We start from the raw sequence: 18,845 nt of genomic DNA, 5'->3' as shown, positions 1-18,845 counted from the left end.
GATTGAGACATTTTAGGAACCAAGATTAAAATTTAGCAGTAATAATTTGAAGGAAAGAGGTTGAAACACCTCTACTTGCAAATGATATAATCATAAAACCAAAGAATCATGGGTAAAACTATAATAATCAAAGAATTTATTAAAACAGCCTAATAGAAAATTAACATACTCTGCCAGCTATTAAACTATTGTCTTTCAGCTAAAACCCACCTATGCATACTCAGCTTTGCGATGCAGAAATGGGATTCTACAAACCCAATTTCAAGTTTTTCAGTTAAGTGAATAATGGATTTATTCTTACTAGAACTTACAGGTCATGTAAACTTGAGTCATCTCTATTAAGTGTGCAGTACTACAGACCTGGACGTATTTTTCTCCCTGTGTGGCTTTAAAAGGAGGGGGCCCTCGAAGAATATCTCAAGGACAGAGGATGAAGAGGGACTCGATTTTCCTTTTTGCTTCTTGCCAACTTCTTGTTCCTGTGAATGTCTCCAAGCAATAACCCCCTCAGCCTAGAAGCAGCAGCAAGATCTTTCAGTTTCTCTAAAGATTATAGAACCAGCCTCATCATGTTCCCATCAGAGGCACCAGCTCCAACAAGCCAATGTCCTTTCCTCAAAGGTCTGCTTCCCAGATTGGAGAGGCCAGCAGCAGCCCGACAGGCTCCTCCTCGAAGTCCGAGTGTCAGCACGGAAGGACACCTCTCAAACTTTCAGCTCTAGTCACTTCCTCTTTTTTCCCTTTTACCAGCCCTAGGGACAGTAGCCACTTCTGCAGTTTCTTCCTCACTCAGGTCCGCAAGACAACCTTGGCCTTCTCTTTTCAGTTACCCACTTAACACCTTGATATCAGTTAATGAGTAGTTGTATGAAATAATCTGTGTTAAAATAATTGGTACTACTTTTGCCTCCTGACTGGACCTTGATTGACTTCACATATATACAGATATAAGGAAAGAAGAAGAGAAAACCCCATTCACAATAGTAAGGCAGGGGATGGGGGATGGGGTAAAAATAGAATACCTAAGCATTAAACTCAGAAGAAATGTGCATAACTTGTATGAGGACACCCATAAAGTACTCCTGAAAACATAAAAACTGTTGTAACCAACAGAAAAGACACATGTTCTTAGGAAAACTCAGCATCTTAAAGACTTTTATTGTGATCCCAAAAAAGGTTCAGTCAGCTTTTATTTTTTTCTGAGGCTAAATAAATTAACAACAAAGTCCATATGAAAGGATAAATAAGCAAGAATACCCAAGAAAGCTCCCAAGACAAAGAGTATTGGCAAGGTAGGGGCTAGACCTACTGGATATTAAAATATAAAGCCTTTATGAATAAAACAATGTGCTATCATATCACTGATACCAGTTGTCCAATAGAAAACCCCAGATCTAAGCATATATGGCAATTTAATATATGATGAAGGCAGTATCTAAAATAAATGGGAAAAGAAAATTTTAATAAATGATGTTGAGACTACTGGATGACCATACGGAAAAAAATAAAATATTCATTTCTCATATCACACTTTAGGCTAAATTCCAAATGGAGTAAGGATTTAAAAGTTTTTAAAAAATAGAGAAAAATCTATCCCAGCTATGACTCAAAATCTAGAAGCAATAAAAGAAAATATATATAAATTTAAGGACATGCTTTAAAAAGCTTTTGCACGGGAAAAAAAAACCTATAAAGTTGAGAAAATGGCAAGCAGGGAAGCTATTACAACGACTATCATGGACAAAAGACTAATATTCCAAATACATGAATAGCTCCTAAAATAAAAAGGCTAACAACAAAATTTGAAATAAGCAAAACATATAAACCAACAATCCAAGAACTTTAATAAAAAGATACTTGACCTTGTTCAAAATCAGAGCAAATAAAACTGCATATATATGACAAAAAAGTCGTATCTAAAATATAAAAAGAATTCCTGAAATAATCAAGAGGCAAAATGATCTAATATAAAATGGACAAAAAAAAAAAAAACCAAACCCTTTAATAGGCATTTCACAAAAGAAGATATTCAAACGACTATGAAAAGATTCTTAATACCATTAGTCACTAAGGAAATACAAATATAAATCATAATGAAACATCACCACACACCCACCAGAATGGCGGTTAGTTTAAAAAACTAATAAGTGTTGGCAAGGATATGGATCAACGAGAACTCTCATAGGCTATTGGTGAGGAGCAAATTGGTACAACTATGTTGGAAAACTATTTGGCAGGGTCAGCTAAAGGTAGTATGTGCTGACACCATGAACCAGAAATTCCACTTTTAAATAAATACCCAAGAGAAATAAGTGCATATGTCCAAAAATGATAAACACAATTGCTCATACTGGTGTTATTCAAAAAAGAACACCTCCCAAAAAAAATTAGAAAAAAATCCAAATGCCCGTCAACAGAATGACTATGTCATAATTTATTTATCCATATAGTAAAATACCACAGAGCAATAGAAAATAACCAACATGCTACCTATAACCACATGATGAATCTCATAGTTATGTCAAGTGAAAGAAGTCAGAAATATAATAATTCCTGCTGCATGATTTATTATATGAAGTAAAGATATCTCCATGGTGCTAGAAATCAGAATATTAGTTAGTTCTGGCAGCAATGCTGACTAAGAGCAGAAAGAAGGCTTCTGTGTTCTGAAAGCATATTTTATCTTGATAATGATGATGGTTCCAGATGTGTATATACATAAAAGTATATCAAACTTTATGCTAAAATTAGTTCATTGTACACCTCAATAAACTTCAAGGATCCCCCCAAAAAGTAAACTGAAATACTATTTCTCACCTATTGGCAAAAATTAATAAGTTGGATAACACTCTCTGTGGGTGAGGTTATGGTGTAATGGGTACTTCATACATAGCTGCATTGCTGATATAACATTTATGGAGGAGAATTTGGCAATGTCCAGCAAATCACATATGCACCTATCCTTTCACCTCACAATCACAGTTCTAGGAATCATTACCATCAAAAATACAAAATGATGATTTACAAAAAAATTAACTGGGGCATTTTTCATAATGACAGGAGAGTAGAAATAAAATCAGTGTTCATCTACTGGGGATTTGTTGAAAAAATAATGAAACTTCCATATGATGGAGGATCATGCAGTTTAAAAAAGTATATAGACTACTTTCCTGGTTATATTCTTCAGTGATAAAAGGTACAGAATGCTCTTTAGAGTATGGTATTTGAAAGAGTAGCTGTTGTAGTGGTTTATAGATAGCTATGAATTCATTCACAGTCATTTCATCCAAAATTGGGATCAGTTTTCCTTCCTTTTGAATCTGGACTGGCTTTCAACTACTCTGACCAATAGAATATGGTGGAAATGACAGTCAGTCAGACTTCAGCCTTCGAATGGACTGGCAGCTTCCACTTTACTCTCTTAGAACCCTAAGCCACTGTGTAGATAGTCCTACTCCCCTGCTAGTGAGACCATCTCATAGGAAAGCCCTGAAACCACTTGGAGAAAGAAAAGGGCCCAGCTGAGCCCAGGTTTCCAGCTACCCTTGCCCAGGCACCTGGCAGGTGAGTCAGCTGTCTTAGATCCTCCTGGCCAGCCTCACCAAGCCCAACCACCACATAGATATCATTGACATGACATGGAGCAGAAGAATTACATGCAGCACTATTATGCCTATTGTGGTTTTTTTTGTTTGTTGGTTTGTTTTTTTCTGTCATTTTCACAGCCACACGTGCAGCATATGGAGATTCTCAGTCTAGGGGTTGAATCGGAGCTGTAGCTGCTGGCCAAGCCACAGCCACAGCAACACAGGATCTGAGCTGCCTCTGTGACCTACACCACAGCTCATGGCAATGTGAATCCTTAACCCACTGAGCAAGGCCAGGGATCAAACCCCCGTCCGCAGGCATACTAGTTGGGTTCATTAACCACTGAGCCACAACAGGAACTCCTTGTGATTTTTAAAGTGTTACATGTATTTTGTAGCAAATAATCAATTGGACACCATTAGAAATAAAGATGTTGAAAATATAAAGAGTATAAATCAAAGAGGTTAAAGACCCCATCGAGTTAAATTGGAATGGACAATACCAGTATGTAATCAAATTTTTTTTTCTGTTTCTAAAAATAAGTATTCTCTAGTTCTGTCCATTGAAAAGGTCTAGAAGCAATGACAACCCAGGGGCAGTGAGCAGCTCTAATGCCCAGATTGTGCTCTCTAAATATCATTACCCACAGAAAGGCACCAGGATGTCTCTTAGAAATGACTGATTCCAAGTCTGAGGTTGGAAATACACAAGATGAGGATAAGATATCCTATTGTACCAGGAAGGCAAGGAAGCTATCAAAGACAAATCGAGTCATGCCAAAAGGTCACAGGAGCCAAATCAAAGGCACATGGTGGCCTAAGAGGACATAATGTGAGAAAAAATAATGACTGCAATGGATCAAAACATATCAAATATATAAAACTTCATGAGTTCATTGTGATACTGAAAAAATTAAATCTCAACCATCACCACTGGAGGTTGCTAAGGCACCAAGTTATTACTCCAAAATTTGATAAAGTGAAAAGATCAAACATTTACTCCACCTGTTCTTTCAGAGTAATGAAAAGATTATTGGGGAAAGTTCCTCCCTACAGAGAAATCCCAGGTAATAAAAGCAGAAGGATTAATGGAATTTGAATATCACCATGTGGCAACCGCATTGAAATAATAGATTTAGGCAATAACTATGAATGGATGCTAAAATTCATTGGCTGTAAAGTTGATGGAGAACATTATAATGGCGATATGAGGCCAACAGCACATACACACACAAATCTATCTTTGCAATGCTAAAGTGGGGGAAATACATGTTACATGCTTCCTGGTGTATTACAATACAAAACATATAGCTCCACCTATGAAATACTCCTTTTTTTAAAACAAACAAACAAAAAGAACAATCTGCTCATTCTCTAGATATAACTGCAAGATAACAGAAAATACCAGGAATAGAGTAACAAGCTAAATGACATAAAAAGAAAGTGATCAACCAAGTCCAGAATGTGGAATATTCTGTAAGCCAAATGTTTGGGTACCTCCCAGAAATAAAATGGCATAAGGTGGGGAGACAGCTAAGAGTGTGATAGAGATATAAAAACCAAATTAATATGTAGACCTTTCTGAGATACACAACTAACTGCAAAATAACCTGGGGTGGGGGAGGGTGTGGAAGACTGAGGTTATCAGTTTCTTAGTTAACAAGGTAAAAGTTAAATATTTACCTACCCTATGACCCAGAAATTCCATTCCTAGTTATTTACCCAAGATAAATGAAAACATATATCCACAAGAAGACATGTGCAAGAAAGATCGTAGTTATTTTATTCTTAATAGCCCCAAGGGTGCTGGGGGTGGTGCTGGGGAATGCCCATCAATAGGAGACTGGATAAACAAATTGCAGTGTATTTATACAATGGAGTACTAGTTCTTTACAAAAAGGAATAAATTACTATGTGCACAACATGGACAGACTTCACAGATATTATGCCAAATGGAAGAATCCAAACCCAAAAGAATATTGTATGACCCCTTTTATATGAAGCTCTAGAACAGGTGAAAGTAATTTAAGGTAGAAAAAGTAAGAAAAGTGACTGCTTCTGAAGAAAAGCTGACTGGGATAAAAGTTGACTTTCTAAAGTGATGGCAATGTTCTCTATCCTGATAGTGATGTGGATTTCAAGAGTACGCATTTGTCAAAACTTTTGGAAATGTACACTTGATTCGCAAATGTCGATCTAGTATTTTTTTAAAAAGAACCATAAACAGATGCTAACCACAGTCAACAAGTTTTCTTTTCACTGTGGTAGGTATTAACAACTCTGAAGCCACTTTCTATCTATTCTAGACTTAAACAGGTAAGTAAATACGTTGAGGGTAACATATATCAAGGGCCAAGTTTCTCAAGATTGGAGGATGGAGACGCAAACGTGGAAGGAGGAACCGCTACAATGTGCTGAGACTACAGGCATCAAGGTTAATGCATAGATTTAATATAACTTTAATAATTTATAGTTATATAAATAAAATACATGCATATACCTGTATTTCCTTATCTCTGTTCACTGAGGCATCACAGAAGGAGTGAGGTAACAGTAGCAATGAGCAAACTTAGCACCCAAAGCTTGGCTTCTAAATTCTATTCTCCTTTAAAAAGAATAAGAACTTTTTGAAAAAGCTGATTCCAGATCTGGAACAAGGAAAACACAGGATATCCTGGAACACATTGTTGCAACAGAAATTAAGGAAGTGCTCAAAGAATAAGGAGCTCCCATTAGTTACTTATTAATTAATTGTACAATGGAGAAACCTAGGGACATGACCTTAACCAAATGATCAAAGGAGGATCAAAAACCATCACCAAGATCCTCCTGATATGATGCACTGTGAGACCAAGACAGCATAACCACTTTGGGTATTACTGTCAGAAAGTCAGAACTTTAATCATAAGGGAACCTCAGACAAGCCCAAATTGGGACATTCTACAAAATAATTGCCCTGTACCCTTAAAAAGCATGATAAGGTCACGAAAGACAAAGAACAACTGAGGAACTTTTCCATATGAAAAAGAATACAGAAAGAGACCTAGCAATGAAATGGTCAATCCTGGATTAGGTCTGGACTGGAGGAAAATACGTAACTATAAAAAGAATTCTTGAGAAAATTGCCAAATTTTGAATGTGAATTGAGGGTGGATAATAGTATTCTATCAGTGGTAAATTTCTGGCTCTGGGTAATTATACTGTGGTTTTATAAGAAAATGCCTTTGCCATTGGAAACGCACGCTGAAGTGTTTATGAATAAAGGAATAGGATCACCAATATACTCACATTACTCGGAAATATATATATATACATATATACACACAAAAACACATAGTAAATCCAATAGAGCAAATGTAAGTATTTGGCTAATTTAGGCAAAAGGATATGAGAGTTCCTTGCACTGTTCTTGCAATTTCTTTATCAGTTTTAAATTCTGTTTTTTAAGTAACAAACTAAAAAAAAATAATTCTTTCATAAATCAGAGAAATGAATATGGACAGGGTTGGATGATCTAAAGCAACACCTTTTAATTCTGAGTGATGTGATAATGACATGGTGATTATGTTTGTTTTTAAGTCTTTGCTAGTTAGAAATACATGCTAAATTATTTGTGGGTGATGATCTGATGTCAATATTTGCTTTAAAACATTTCACTAAAAACAAAAAGTGAGAGGGTAGATAAAAAGAATGGTTGACCATGTTGAAAACTGATAAATCTAGGTGATGGGCATAGGAAACTTCAATACTATTCTATTTCTTGTGGCACATAGTTGAAATTTTCCATTAAAAAAAAAAAAGTTTGCCAGCTATATAAGGGAAGAATTCTCCAAGTAATGGGAGAGGGAGCCTTATGCCTGGCACCAGGTTGCACTCTGCCTGGGCAAGGCGATGTCCATCTGGTCAGTTTTCCCTGGTCATCTGCAAAATGAGGCTAGAAGGTGCTGCCTCTCTCACCATCAGGGCTCTTCGGAGGTGCAGAGTGAAAAGGATTTATGGAGGCTCCCAGGCAGTGGCCACGTGTGTGAGGCAGGAGCTCATGGCACATGGCTGCCCCCTGCCTGCCGTTCAGCCCAGCCAGGTGGGTCGTGCCCAGCCCGGTGGACCCCACAGGCCACCTGAGCTGCTGGTCCTCAGGTTCCCCTGTAGGAGGGCTGCATCCTGCATGCCACCTTTTGCTTTTCCAAATAATTTCGTAGCAGCAAACGTGGGGGTGGGAGGCAAGAGGGGGAGCAGAAGTAAGGCTGCCGTCATTACGGAGGAAACAAATACATCAAGAGTGATTTTTCTCTCTCAGGAAGAAATTAATTTCTAAATGAAATAATGAGTTTCCTGATAGTCATTTGCAAGGCTTGGGACCTCAGAGCCAGGCCCTCTCCCTCTCTCTCTGCTCACCCCCCTCCACAGGCTGATTAACTTGCTCTGCCTTGTCTGCAGATTAATGCCTCTCTCCTGGGCTGAGCTTGCCCTGGCGACACGCAAGCCCTTCTAGGTCCGAGAAATGGGATAATGAGATGCCCAATTAAGGTGAAGTTCCTTGAATGCTGGCTCCAGCAACACCACCTGGCTTGCAGGAAAGAGCTTTCAACTGGTGATGGGACAAGGAACAGATGACCTTGGGGACCATTGTCCTTTCTTGCATCTGAATGGCCATTCTCAGGGCAGCTCTGGACAGAGGCAGCTTCAAGGCAAACAAAACGTGGCTCCTTGGTCTCTGGCAGGTGAGGGAGAGGACCCCAAAAAGCCTCCTTGGAGAATTAGGGTCTTGCAGCTGTGTACCCTGTCACAAGCTGCCTTTCAGACTGTAACTGGCCCTAACACTGGAGGGAGCTGGGAAGCTCTCAAGACAGAAGTAACATCCCTCCTCCTGCCTCCCAAAAAAGGTAGAGACAGAAGAGCTTCATCCATAATAAATGTAATGAAGGTCATCATTCATTAAAGGTTAAGTGTTTGAAGTGTATTATTCACTTATTCCCCTTAAAAATAGACACATTTATATTCTCCACTTTTGTTATATATGTATACATATAACAAGGTATTACATATGTGTATGTATATATATTTAATATTTAGATACATTTATTACTGATACATGATAAAGCTGAAACTGAAGATAATGTGACTTCCAGAGGCCACAAAATAATAAGTGGAGAAGTGAGATCTGAGCCTAGAACAGTGTGTGTCTTAAGTCCCAGCTCTTAATCCCTGTGCTGCACCACTACCAACCCTTAGGGACCAAAGCCCATATTAGAATGGCAATCGCTCAGGGCCACCAGCTCCAGGAATGGAGGACCCAGTCTGGGGGTGGGGGGTGGTCTGTAGTTCTGAGACAAGAAAATGTACCCCTGAGCCCAGGGTACAAAGCTGACAGCCAGTGTCTGAGAAGGCCTCTAGGCAAAAAGCCAGGGAAATAGATCCCACATGACACTCCACGTGGTCATTCAACCCCAAGAGAGAGTGTCTTGGATTTATGAAGGAAGAAGTGTCATCCTGAGAGGTGATCTGAACTTCCCAAGATTACCTAACCAGGAGCAGCACCCCCGTCTGCACACCAGTGCCCAGTGGCCCAGCCATCCCTCGCCTCCACACAGACCTCATCCTGGGGGAGCCAAGGGACAGCATTACCGCATGCCTCTCAGGGCTTCATGGAGCCTTTTCATAAAACAAGGTCCACAGTCCAGGGACGCGTTTCACACTCTTTTTTCAAAACTGGTCTTAAATGAAGCCTGTTCACCAGCAGTTTTTGTGTATCTGGCTCTCCCAGGTCCCCATGGGTGAATATTTAATAAACCCCTGTATTAGTTTCCTATCGCTGCTATGACAAATTACCATAAATTCAGTATCTTAAAACAAGGTAAATATATTCTCTTAATTTCTAGTCTCGAATCCATTTCACTGGGCTAAAGTCAAGGTGCCAGAAGGGCTGGCTCCTACTGGAGACTCTAGGGAGAATGTTTTCTTGTTTTTCCCACTTCTAGAGGTAGTCTGCATCTCTTGGCTAATGGCTCTTTCCTTCATCTTCAAAGTCAGCAGTATAGCATCTCGCTGCCATAGTCACAATGCCTCTTCTATAGTCAGAGCTCCTCTGCCTCCCTCTTATAAGGACACTGAAGATTACATTTTGGGTCCACCTGGACCACCCCATCTCAGCATTCCTAACTTCATCCATCTGCAAAGTCCCTTTTACCATAGAAAATAAGGCACACAGGTTCTAGGGATTAAGACCTGGATACCTCTGGGATCCATTATTCAGCCTATCACAGCTTATCCACAGTGAGGGGAAGATAGGGGTAAAACCTTCCAGACAACCTTCTTAGGGCAATCAGGTTAACATTAAAATGATTGGGTTTCTTTCAAGTAGAGACAGGCAGGAGAGGAAACGGAAGTTGAGAGAGAATCAGCTTCAACAAGACTGGCCTCATGTTCAACCAAGGATGGATGTCTACCCTTTCAGAGGCTTCAGACTCGCCTCCCTTGGAGAACAGACAAAAGCTTTGACCTCCTTAAAAAAAAAAAAAATTACAGACCCACAACATACCATTCTGCATGTAATTTAGATGTTTGCAGACCCACTGCAGTCCATCAATCAAAGCAGACCTAACATTCAACTGGTGTTCAGGCCATGGAGTCTCTACCTCCCTGACTCACCCTTCCTTAGCTCTCTTGGTCTATGCTGACTGTCCTGGGTAGCTAGGGTTGGCACACTGACCAAAACCAGCCATCAAGCAAGTGATGTCTTAGGGCCACTGCTGGTAAAGGCTTGAACTAGAATACACCACCAAAACCAAAACAAGATTCTGGAAAACCTACCTTCATTCATATAAGTTGAATTTTCATCAGTGGCACAATGAAAATGTATACATTTGAGCAGGTGGGGACATTTTATTTTCAGAATCCATTAGCTAGAGTCAGATACTTAACCTAGGATAAATGTAAAATTTACTATGCACACTATGAGAAAAAGAGAACCAATTCAGTTTAAAAAAAAATGGGCGAAGACTTGAACAGATAGTTTAAAAAGAGAATAAATAGGGCTCAATATCAGCAGTCATAAGGAAAAGGCAAATTAAATCCAGGAGACAATTTTACACACCACCCAAATGGTCAGAATAACAGAGAAAGATAATATCAGTGTTTGGATGTGAAGCAAGTGGAATTCTCCCATGATTTTCTAGGGAGACAGAGGTGCCCATTAGTACAACCACATTGGAAAACTGATGTCAGCATCAGCTAAAGCTGAACATATGTTTACTATATAACCCAGTGATTCACACAAAAATACATGGTTATCAAAGAATGCATTAGAATATTCATAACAGCACCATTATGTTTTACTTTTCCTAAGTTGTGGTAGAATATACATAAAATAAAATTTGACTCATCCATTTTTAAGTGTGTGGTTCACAGGCATTAAGCATATTCACATTATTTTACAACCATTACCACCATTCCTCTCTAGAACTTTTTTTCAACTTCCCAAAATGAAACTCCACACCCATTCAAATAACCCCCCATCCCTTCCTCTCCTGGCCTCCAGCAACCACCATTGTATTTTCTGTCTCTATGAATTTGACTACTCTTGGTACCTCACGTAAGTGGAATCACACAGAATTTACCCTTTTGTGACTGGCTTCTTTCACTTAGGGTAATGTAGTCAACGCTTATCCATGTTATAGCATATGTCAGACTTTTCTTTCTTTTTAAGGCAAAAGAATATTCTATTGTACGTACATGCCATATTTTCCTTATCCATCCATCCATCGGTGGACTTTTGGGTTGCTTCTACCTTTTGACTATTGTAAATAATGATGCTGTGAACATGAGTGTATAAATATCTGTCTTATTATCGGCTTCCAATTCTTTTGTGTATATACCCGGAAGAGGAATTGCTGGATCATATAGAAATTCCATTTTTTTTTTTTTTTTTTTTTTTACAGCCGTGCCTGTGGCATATGGAGGTTTCCAGGCTAGGGGTTAAATCGGAGTTGCAGCTACAGGCCTATGCCACAGCCACAGCCACAGCCACAGCCATGCCAGATCTAACCTGCATCTGTGATCTATGCTGCAGCTTGCAGCAATGTCGGATCCTTGACCCACTGAGTGAGGTGTGAGATTGAACCCGCATTCTCACAGAGACAGTGTCAGGGTTCTTAACTCACTAAGCCACGATGGGAACTCCTCATTTTTAATTTTTTGAGGAAGCTTCATGTTGTTTTTAATACTGGCAGCTCCATTTCAATACCACCGAAAGGGTTTCAATTTTGCTATATCCCAGCCAAAACTCATTTTCTGTTTTTTTTTTTAAATTATAGCCATCCTAATGAGTGTTAAATGTATCTCACTGCTGTTTTGATTTGCATTTTCCTGATGACTAATAATGTTGTGCATCTTTTATGTGTTTATTGGCCAACTGTATAGAAGAAATTTCTATTCAACTCCATTGCCCATTTTTTGAGTTGTTTTGGGTTACTGTTGTTGAGTTGTAGGAATTCTTTATATATTTTGGATATTTGGACATTGATCACTCAGCAGATATATATTTTGAAAATATCTTCTCCCTTTCAATACTTGCCTTTTCACTCTGTTGATACTGTTCTTTGATACACAAAAGTTTTTCATGTTATTTTTTTTTAATTTTGTCCAGTTTATTTTTTTGTTGTTGTCTGTGTTTTTAGTGCCATATCCAAGAAATCATTGCTAAACCAAATGCTATGAGATTTCCTCTATATTTTCTTTGAAGAATTTTATAGTTTTTGTTCTTACACTTAGGTCTTTCATCCATTTGAGTTAATTTCTGCATATGGTGTAAGTGTCCAGCTTCATTCTTTCAATGTTTTCCCAATACCACTTATTGAAAGATTATCCTTTCCCCATTGAATGATCTTGTCAAAAATCATTTGACCGTATAGGTAAGAGTTTATTTCTGGGATTTTTGTTCTATTCTGTTGTTCCATATGTGTGTCAACAGCACCATTGTGAATAGCTCAAGAGTAGACACTGCCCAAATATTCATCAATAGCAGAATAAATGCATAAATCATGAAATGGTTGTAGTTTTAGATAATATACAGAAATGAGAGTGAAAGATTTATAACTAATAACAACTCTATGGATGAATCTCACAAAGATACATTGAGAGAGAAAAAAAAAAGCCAAACATAGGAGAATACTTGCTTTGAGATTTCATTTACATAAATCACAAAAGCAGACAATTTTAATGCTTCTAGAAGATAGGGTAGTCATTTCTCTTAGAGGAGGGAAGCAGAAGGGACAGGAAGGGGGTGTGGCAGGGGCAGGGAGAGCTTCTGAGCTTGTGGTGATATTACATTTTTTTATCTGAGTGCTAGTTTTTGGAGCATCTTGAATTAGTAAAATTCATGAAACCTATACATCTATAACGTATTTTTCTGAATGGTATATTATGTTGAATAAAAAGTTTTTTTTTTAATGAGTACGCTACAGAAATAAAGCCTAGGAAATATCATTTCACTGCAAGAACCATGATCACAGTCTGCGGGGCTGTCACTACCAGCTGACTGATCAGCAAGCTCAGCCAATCAGAACTTAGCAATGCCCAGACAGTTCTAATCCCAGACACAGAGTGGTGGTCAGCTGAAAACAGCTTATAAAGTTCCCAGCATCAGCTACTCCAGTTCATGTTCCAAGTTCATAAAGCCGATATAAACAAAGTGCATTATCCATGATCAGCGTCTAATAATAAAACAATAAGATTATACCTGTTGCTAATATGTCTACGACTAGGAGACAGCATGACAAGGGCAGACAATTAAATCAGGATATGCAATAAGTTAATCCTGGGAGACTCTGGAAGAATGAAACGTGCCTCATCTCTGTCACCAGGAGCCTTGTGAGTCACTCCAAAGCACCTCTGGCTGCAGGAGCCTCAGGAAAGATGCTTTTCAACCTGTTTTGTCCCTTTGTACTGCTCCATGAAAGACTGTCTCTCCTTTGCTCCCCTCCCACCTTTCAACTGATTCCCTGTGACACTTGTGAGCACTAACCACAGGCCAAACACTGCTGAGTGCTCTCTGTATCATCTCCTTTACATCTGCACAATGATCCTGGGGGTAGGGATGACACTATCCCCATTCAAAGGGAAGAAGACCGAGGCTCAAAAAGTCTAAGCACATGAAGGAGGCTGTGCATGTATGGGGATATGTAGGAAATCTCTGTTCCTGGCTCTCAATTTTGCAGGAAACGTAAAACTTCCCTAAAAAATAGTCTTTAAAAAAAAAAAAAAACACTTAAGCATCTCGCCCAAGCATAACCAGTAAACAGCAAATGGGGATTCAAACTGAAGCTTTCAGACTCCATAAATCTCCTCTTGCACACAATCCCATAGTGCTTCTGTGTCCTGATATATCCCTAGACACAAAGATCTCAGAGCCTTGCTGAGGAAATAAGACCTAAAAGGACAAAAGGAGAATCCCCAGTGCCCTCAGTGATCTCGGTTCACCTGTGGTCTTAGCAGGGACTGTGCCCTGTTGACCTCAGGGCCCTTGTACAGAGGACCAGCACAGAGAGCAAGCATAGCAGAGTAGGGAATTCATTAGTGTTTGTAGACTGAGAGGGAGGGAGGGAGAAACTGCTCCTTGGACAGGAGACCATGGAACAGTCTAGAAGCCATCACTTTCAGAACCACACAGGGCTACACAGTGGGGTTCTGAAAGTGCTCCTTGGACAGGAGACCATGGAACAGTCTAGAAGCCATCACTTTCAGAACCCCACAGGGCTACACAGTGGGGTTCTGAAAGTGCTCCTTGGACAGGAGACCATGGAACAGTCTAGAAGCCATCACTTTCAGAACCCCACAGGGCTCCCACATACATACAGGAACTCGAAAGTGGAGTTTAGGGGGTAAGCTTGGTCCTTTTCAGATCCTGCCAAAGATTTAAAATGTCAATATTTTGTTCAATATGGACTTTTTAAATCTAATTTTGATTTTTTTAAAATAGTGCGTTGAAATATCACACATCTGGATTTTCAAGTCTTTCAAGCATGCCCTTCCGGGTCCCTCTGAGGCAAGTGCCTCACTCTCCTCATCCTTGTCCCAGAGCTTCACCACCTTCAAACTTGAAGCAAAAGTCACACTCAGGACACAGCAGTCATGTGAGTGCAAGCAGTGGGCTCTCAGTTCACAGCCACAGAGTTCGTGCCCAGAACATTCTGGCTCTGCTGTCCCCAAGCTGTCCCCAAGCGTGTGTTGGCAGCTCCTAACCAGGGGAGGACGATTTGAACAATGTTTCGGTGCTTAATTAAATTCCAAGAACACCTGTTTCATCAGGTTATAAATTCCAACTGAATTTTAAGAGGCTTCTGTTTGGTACACAGAGCTTTTATTTTCTAGGCTGTAACCACAGCAACATTGTTGCCTGATTATCCATCCTTCACTCCTGCCACACATGCCACACCCTCATCCCCTGCCTTCAGCGGCCGTAGAGAGCTTATGATGGCTTTTCACACTCCCCATTCAGCTCTCTGCCTGGCACAACAGCAGCAGCAAACATTTCATGCTGTGGATTTGCCTTTCCCTAATGGCTCACCTAAAGTTGGGACATTGGTACAAGAAAACACAGTGCTGTCAACTGAACTTCCTTCACTAGCTAACACCGAAAAACTAAAACAGTTTCTTCCCTTGTTTTCAGCATCTCTAGCACAACATGCAGGCCCTGTGCTGGGCGCCTCCCTTATGTTTACTTCCTCTTGGAGCTTCAATTCCCTCTCCATGCAAGGCAGTGATGACAGTCGCCCCCTCCCTGCACCGTAGGGGTAGGGGACTCTCTCTGAGGTCACACAGCTAGTAAAGCGTAGTAGTAGAGTAGGGACCAGAAGTCAGGCCCTTCAGATTTCAACATCTGCCCTGACGGACTTCTGGTTCTAAGGCCCCAAAGTGAGAGCCCCTTTGAGGTCTTAAGAGTGACCCAAGGGCAAAGCAATGAACAAATGTCAAAAAAGGCAGTGGTGAGGATGAAAAGCTTGAAGAATGCCATCACCTGCATGAAGGCTTGATTGGGAGTGTGGGGGGATGTCTTTAAACCATCCCCTGAACTAGGATTAAGCCCAGGTAAGAGTCAGGAGACGGGCTGGGTGGCAGTAATGACACTGGGGCTGCTGTCAAGCACGCTCCACACTAACTGGGCTAATTTCCCTATGCCTCAGTTTCTTCTTTTAGAAAATGGGTAAAGAGTTTCCAACTCATGGGTCTGAAGTATAATTTTGAAGTAATTAATGTACACTGATTTTTTTTTCTAATTTTTAAAAAGAATTCAAGTAAAATGTTTAGACTAGGGCTGGATATATAGGAAGAGCTCTGTAAGTGTTAAACTGCTATTGCTGTCATTGTACTTGTTATGCACCATAGAAAGTGCTTTTTCCACACCATCCCCAGTAACTTCCTACCCTCTGCAAGGTAACAGTTCAAACTCCTGCTGGTGTGCTTTGCTCCATGGCATGGGCTTGCCTTTCCTCATGCAATCAGGTCCGGGGTGCCTTTCGCTACCTGCAACTTCAAGAGCACACTTGAGGCTGTCACCTCTGCTGAGCCTTCCCTGACCTCCCTGTCCTCTGTCCCCACCCCCCACCCAACACAGACTGCCTCAGTTCCCCATTCATATGACACAGTCAAAGACCCCTTTGCCAGCGGCCTGTCCTTCCGCAGATGGAGTCAGGCGTAGGACCCTGCTCAGACCCACCCAGTCCCAATGCTCATTCATTCATGCCTTCCCCAAATATCTATCCTGTGTTTTGTGCTAGAATTGGGGCAGGGTGGGGTGGAATGAGGATGGGGGTGGCAACAGCAATAAACAAAGCAGATACAGAACTTGTCCTTGGGGAAGATGATGAAAAACAAGTTATGAGAGAAACTATACAATTCTGAATTGTGATCAATGCAATGAAAAAAAAATAAGGTAAAAGAACTATCTGGAGATTAAGTATCCCGCCACTCAGTATCAACACAGAACCTTCCACAACCTCATACCTTTCTAATTATCACTTTACATGACACATCATACCTTAACGCCTCTAAGCATAAAATCCTCAAGTCATTGAGAAATGGGCCCTTGCCATTTCTCCTTGCCTTGGCAAATGGATAGGGTTTGCTCTGTGGCATAGAAATTCCGGCCACAGGCTCTGAGGACTCTCAGTCTGGCACTGGCTCCTGATTTGCCAGCGAGTCTCAGGGCGCGGAGCAGCTCATTTGGAATTTTGCCAAGGCCCCCAGGAGTGGGCAGCCTTCAGATTCCCTTTGACTAATTTTTATTTTCCCCCAATCATGAACAGTGGCTGGGTTTTTAAAAGCCACCAAACTAAGAGAATGGTGAAAAATAAGATGCTGCAAACATGAAATGATAGTTAAAACCATGCCTGGGCTCTGACCTGTGCCAACATCTAGCCAATTGTTCTAACTCTGAATGGAGTTTTCCAGGTGCTTTGAGGGGCTCTTGGGATTTTATGTTTCGATCAGAGCCCACTCTAAAGGGATTTTTGGCTAAGTCAAGCAATGCTCCCCTTTCTTTCCTGGAAGAGAAGGCAGCCAACTTTCTCTCACCTTCACTCTTAAGTCTAACTTGCAGTCCACTTATTCTTTCTGGTTGCTTTGCTAGGGGCTGCAATTACTGTGTTGGGGGGTGGGGGGCGCAGCCAAGCCTCCTTTACCAAGCCAGCCCCACTCTTGCTGGTAAAGTCTCATTTCCCACACAGCCTGTCCGCCTGCAGTGATTCCTGCTGGAGTCCGCCTTTTCCTTCAAGCCTCTCATTTCTTTGCAGTCTTTTCCCTCCCAGGAAGCACAGGGCCTGAAGCAAACATTCAGCTGCTGTATCACCCACTTCCTGGTGCTGCCATCCTGTCTGACTCTTCTGACCCCAGGACTCCAGAGCTGTTTGCAAACTTCTGTGATACTTGCTACTTCTCCTGCCTTAGCTGATTGTCTTGGACCTGACTTCATCTGTTCCTGTTTGTCGAATGCTGTGCCATCTGCCAGGCAGGCCAGGCTCCTTGGACATGGCCATGAGGTGTATCTGAGGAACCTGGCCCTTGAAATCAGGCAAGCTTGGATTCACCCCCAGCAATGCCATTACCAGCTGAACTCCACTTTCTGCATCAGTAAATCAGAGTTCCATAAAGTTGAAAAACAGGAAAAAAAAATTTTTTTTCATTTTGCAGATTGAATGTTCTTAATGACGTTATGCATATATTCACCTGAACCTCCAGGCTTAATGGACATCCTATAATAATCATAATACCAGTACAGGAAACTATCTTAAGGATTACAGGAGTTTGTATATGCAAAGTGCCTGAATTCCTACTAGGACCTTGGAAAAGACTGAATAAATAAATATTCCATCCACTCCTCCTTTAGCGCAAACTAGTATTTTTCCACCTATATATTTTTAGTAATCAATTTTATTGGGGTATAATTGACTTAGAAAGTTGTATTGGTTTCAGGTGTACAGCAAAGTAAATCTGTTATACATATACATATATCCATTCCTTTCAGATTCTTTTCCTATATTGGTTATTACACAGAATTGATTAGGTTACCATGTGTTATACGGTAGCTCCTTGCCACCTATACCATTTTAACTTGTATTACATCGCAACTGCCTATTTCATGCCCTCTAACCCCATTCTGGATGGTCTTAATTACAGTATGCTCCATTTTTCTACGTAACTGTCAATCAGAAATATCCACTTGCTCAGAGGGGAATGAAACCAGGGCTGGCTGTTGTCATTTTAACCTTTTGGAGTCCCATGGAGCTTAGGATTTTTACAGAAGTATATCTTGGCAGCTGCAACTGTCTCATGCTAAAATTAAGAAGTCAAGATGCTTATTTCATAGAAGCCCATATTTTTGGCAACAACCTGTACCTTGTCTATTAGGAGAAATGAGTGGGTCTTATATGACTTAGAGCCTCCGCGGAGGTTTGGTTTAGATTGTCTCTAACTACATGGAAAAAAGTACATTTTCCAAGCCCAAGAATTTATCAGCATTACCTACATCTGAAAACCTGTCATTTATGTACGCTTACATTACTTTGGAAAAAAAAAAAAAAACTACTTTGTAACTAGAATTTTCCTTTTGCTTGATCGTGGCTGTGGGCTGAATTAATGTGACAAAGGGGGTTGTTGGAGAGAGCCTATTACAAAGGTGTGGTAATAATTGCTTCCCAGAGGAAGTAACTAAATTCACTCCTAGCCTTGTTAAAAAGTACACATCAGAAAAATATACATGTGACT

The 18,845-nt window shown here is 40.4% G+C and overlaps 1 long non-coding RNA gene across 1 annotated transcript in view; it reads left to right on the top strand.

The window, feature by feature from the left end:
* The window catches only part of LOC110256734 (uncharacterized), a 70,993-nt gene extending 52,818 nt beyond the window's left edge, over positions 1–18,175 (top strand). The window contains exon 4 of the long non-coding RNA XR_014826222.1: positions 17,375–18,175. This is a non-coding gene — a long non-coding RNA (uncharacterized LOC110256734). The remainder of the gene's footprint in view (positions 1–17,374) is intronic.
* Positions 18,176–18,845: the final 670 nt, after the last annotated feature.

Source organism: Sus scrofa, chromosome 14, assembly GCF_054392235.1.
Source record: "Sus scrofa isolate SSC_HxYL_T2T_F1_AM1 chromosome 14, Sscrofa_HxYL_maternal_Yorkshire_Landrace_v2.0, whole genome shotgun sequence".
NCBI classification, from domain to species: domain Eukaryota; kingdom Metazoa; phylum Chordata; class Mammalia; order Artiodactyla; family Suidae; genus Sus; species Sus scrofa.
Note: the sequence above shows the minus strand (reverse complement) of the source record. Positions and strands in the feature narration are given on the sequence as shown.